The sequence below is a fragment of the Dipodomys ordii genome, unplaced genomic scaffold (genome assembly GCF_000151885.1).
Source record: "Dipodomys ordii isolate 6190 unplaced genomic scaffold, Dord_2.0 Scaffold7, whole genome shotgun sequence".
NCBI lineage: Eukaryota > Metazoa > Chordata > Mammalia > Rodentia > Heteromyidae > Dipodomys > Dipodomys ordii.
Window position 1 is genome coordinate 4,002,071 of NW_012267223.1, and position 4,567 is coordinate 4,006,637.

The following is a 4,567-nucleotide window of genomic DNA, read 5'->3' on the forward strand; positions in this document are numbered from 1 at the left end:
GTCGTGGGGCCTGAACTCTGGGCCTGGGCGCTGTCCCTCAGCTCTTCAGCTCAAGGCTAGCGCTCTACCACTTGAGCCACAGCGCCACTTCCAGCTTTTTACTGGTGCTGTCAGATGTCCAAAACGTCCCAATATCTTCATCTTGGCTTCATCTTTGCTGCCTTCTCTGATGTAGGGGGCTGGCCTCAGAAGCCAGTGATGGCTGTATGATCACTGTCAGCTAATAAATACAGATGCCTTCTCTGAGAAAGCAGAACACATGCTCAGCAGGAATCAACCCACGCTAAGCAGTTTATCTTGGGTGAAAAGGCCACCAAACATAGGTTGTTGCCTTGGTTGTGTTTTGATTTTATCACGGGGTGTGGTTAGCATGTTCAGGACTAAATGAACTTTGGAATTCCCTGGAAGTTCTCTATTAGAATGAAGTTCAGATCTATTGCAGATCTGGGTAATAATCCCTTGAATTCACACACATTTCCTCCGGGTCCTTAATCAGGTCTTCCCCTCCAATCATCGCTCTTTTTCTTTGGCTAGCTTAGGTGAAGTGAGCTGCAGATTTACTATATCCTATCCACATTCTACAAGGCAGAAATGTGGGACCACCAAGCTCAGAGGCTTAACTCAGGTTCTCACACTCAATGAGCTGTGGGTTGAAGCTGAAAATAAATTGAAAGCTTATCATTCATCACACCCTCCCCCAATGGGAGAGATTTAAGAGTTGCTTTTCTATTGCTGTCTGGGTTTACAAGGAGAGGAACATGCTATTTTGGGAACAACTGCCTGGTGCACCCCCCCATCCCCCCTCCCAGCCCATTCTAAGGGGCCATCCCAGCTTCTGGACTAGAAAAGGCAAACAGAGCTTAACTTAACTTGAAGGTGCAGAAGGCCATCTTTCTTTTTAAGTTATACTTTAAAATTATTTTTATTTTTGTCAGTCATGAGGCTTGAACTCAGGGCCTCGGCATTATCCCCAAGCTCTTGTGCTCAAGTCTAGTGCACTACCACTTTGAGCCACAGCGCCACTTCTGATGATTTATTAGAGACAAGAGTTTCATTGAATTTCCTGCCTAAGCTGGCTTTGAACCACAGACCTCTGAGCTCAGTCTCCTGAGCAACTAGGATTACCAGTGTGAGCACCAGCACCTAGATTATTTATCTTCACATTGTTGTGCAAAGGGGTTAGAGCTCAACGAATCAGTTCAGAAGTGCAATGCATCTTACCTTGTTTTCTTCATCCCTTCATAAACAACTAGGCTAATTCAGGGCTGCACCAGAGCAACTTGGACATAGAGAGGTCAATTTGTGGGCTGTAAATTTTAGAGCAGAAACAGTGATTCAGACCAAATTAACTTGACTGGGGGTGGGGGAGGAATCATTAAAAAGAGAACATAGCCAGGTGCCAGTGGCCTAGGCCTGTAATCCAAGCTACTCAGGAGGCTGAGATCTAAGGATCATGATTTGAAGCAATTCATGAGACTCTTATCTCTAATGAATCACCAAAAACCTGGAAATGGAGCTGCAGGTCAAGTGGTAGAACATTATCCTTGAGCAAAAATGCTCGGGGACAGGGACAGGCCCTGAGTTCAAGCCCCAGGACTGGCACTAAAAAAAAAAAAGAAGAAAGAAAGAAAAAAGAAATAGGGCTGATGTGTCCTTTGGTAATAATGTCTTCTAGCTCAGTCCAAAATGGTACTTGCTATATGAATGCTGTTCCTTCTATGTTCCCCTGAGCAGAACCTTGCTCAGGATTTGATGGACAGACTAGCCAGACGTTCTGCAGAAATAGTCTCTGCTCTCAATGTGAAAAGGACATGCACTCAGCTTTGCTCTAAGGCCAACAGCTTGCTGTGGTTGGTGAAGGAGTTTGTGTAAAAGTCTCTAACATTACCTGGAGGCTGAAATCTGAGGATCATGCTTTGAAGCCAACCCAGGCAAAGGAATCTGAAGAGCACCACTTCCAGCTTTTGGTGATTAATTAACAATAAGAGTTTCACTGACTTTCCTTCCTGGACTGGCTTTGAACCACAATCCTCAGATCTCAGTCTCCTCAGTAGCTAGGATGACAAGTGTAATTTGTGTGTGTGTGTGTGTGTGTGTGTGTGTGTGTGTGTGTGTGTGTGTGTGCACGTGTGTGCGCGCGCGCATGCTGGTTCTAGAGGTTAAACTCAGGGTATGGGCACTGTCTCTGAACTTTTTTGTTCAAGGCTAGTGCTCTACAATTTGAGCCACAGCTCCACTTCTGGCTTTTGATGGTTAATTGGAGATAAGAATCTCATGGAGCTGGGCGTTGGTGGCTCACACCTGTAATCCTAGCTACTCAGGAGGCTGAGATCTGAGGATCGTGGTTCAAAGCCAGCCCGGGCAGGAGAGACTGTGAGACTCCTATCTCCAATAAACCACCAGAAAACCGGAAGTGGCGCTGTAGCTCAAGTGGTAGAGCGCTCGCCTTGAGCTGAAGAGCTGAGGGACAGTGCCCAGGCCCAGAGTTCAAGCCCCACGACCGACAAAAAAAAAGAAAAGAATCTCATGGATTCTCCAGCCTAGGGTGGCTTTGAACCGTGATCAAATGTATATAACTGTTGAGCCACACACCAGTGGCTCACGCCTGTTATCCTACCTACTTGGGAGGATCTGAGGATCAAGGTTCAAAGTCAGCCCAGGCAGGAAAGTCTTTGAGACTCTTTTTTTTTTTTTTGGTCATGGGTCTGAACTCTGGGCTTGGGCACTGTCCCTCACCTCTTCAGTTCAAGGCTAGCGCTCTACCACTTGATTATAGCGCCACTTCCGCTTTGCTGGTGGTTTATTGGAGATAAGAGTTTCACGGACTTTCCTGCCCTGGCTGGCTTTGAACTGTGATCCTCAGATCTCAGCCTCCTGAGTAGCTAGGATTGCAGGCATGAGCCACCGGTGCCCAGCTGTGTATCTATTTATATATCCTTTTTGCATATGTGTGTACCTATCTATCTATCTATCTATCTACCTATCTATCATCTATCTATACAGGGACAGTACCCAAGCCCTGAGTTCAAACCCTTTGGTCTAAAAAAAAAAGAAGGGGCTGGGAAGGTGGCTCAGTGGTAGAGCGCTTGCCTTGCATGTATGAGGCCCTGGGTTCGATTCCTCAGCACCACATAAGCAAAAAGAAAAAAAGCTGGACGTGGTGCTGTGGCTCAAGTGGTAGAGCACTAGCCCTGAGCTGAAGAGCTGAGGGACAGCGCCCAGGCCCAGAGTTTCAGGCCCCATAACTGGACCCACCCCCACCCCCCGAAAAAATATCTTTGCAGGGCCATTAGTTTTGAAGAGCACTGTGACAGGAGTCTTGTGACAAAGGCCCTGCTAATCATTCAGGAGAGCAGTTGGATAATAAAGACAGCTGTCTGTGTAGTTTTGTTGGACCCCACATTTAGGGAGAATTTTGATAGCATATGTAGTTCTCTGAGCCAGACTGGATGAAATCTTTCTAGCTATAATAAGACATCTGGGCTCAGAAAAGCATATGACTCAGAAGAAGGCTTCACAACTCCCAAGGCAGAGTGCCCCTTTTCACAGATCCCTGCTCTTTGTCTTTCCTGAAGGCTGGCAGGGGCAGGGCGCAGCCAAGCACGGGGATCTGCACACTGCCCTGCTGCTCATTCCCGACATTCTCCAGTCGCCAAGCCCACATTGCCCACATTCCCCTTGGGTTTAGGGTCTCTCCTTTCCTTCTAGACAAGAGATACTCCAGGTCACATAGCTTTGCCTTCAGCTGCTGGAGGGTGGGAAGGACAGTAAGGGGACAAGGGTTGGAGACCATCTGAAAACAGCCAGCTTCCTTTTCTGTGTGCTCACATCCTTGGCTGCCACTGTCCCATTTCTCTTCTGGAAAACGCACCAATCTTATATTTATTTGGGATTGGCTTGGTCACTCTAAAGCCCTCAAGTCTTCAGGAACACCTGTCACAGGATAAGCAGGGTTATTTGCTGCCACACTGGGAACAGCTCAGCAGTAGATGTAGAAAGACCTCACAGAGTTCACTCTCTTGCTGAACGAGCAGGTATTTAATTGGTATTTCATCCCAACTTTGAAGAAGTTTCTGAAACCTCAGTAATATAGTTGAGTATTAGACTCTTGTATTAAAAAAAAATCTAGGGCTGGGAAGGTGGCTCAATGGTAGAGCGCTTGCCTTGCATGCATGAGGCCCTGGGTTCGATTCCTCAGCACCACATAAGCAAAAGAAAAAAGCCAGAAGTAGCGCTGTGGCTCAAGTGGTAGAGCGCTAGCCTTGAGCTGAAGAGCTGAGGGACAGCGCCCAGGCCCAGAGTTCAGGCCCCACGACCAAACCAAAAAACAAAAACAAACAAACAAACAAAATCTAAGCTGAGTGCTGGTGGCTCACGTCTGTAATCCTAACTACTCAGGGGGCTGAGATCTGAAGATCATGGCTCAAAGCCAGCCCAGGATGGAAAGTCCATGAGACTTTTTTTTTTTTTTGGGGGGGGGTCCGGTCATGGGGCCTGAACTCTGGGCCTGGGCGCTGTCCCTCAGCTCTTCAGCTCAAGGCTAGTGCTCTACCACTTGAGCCACAGG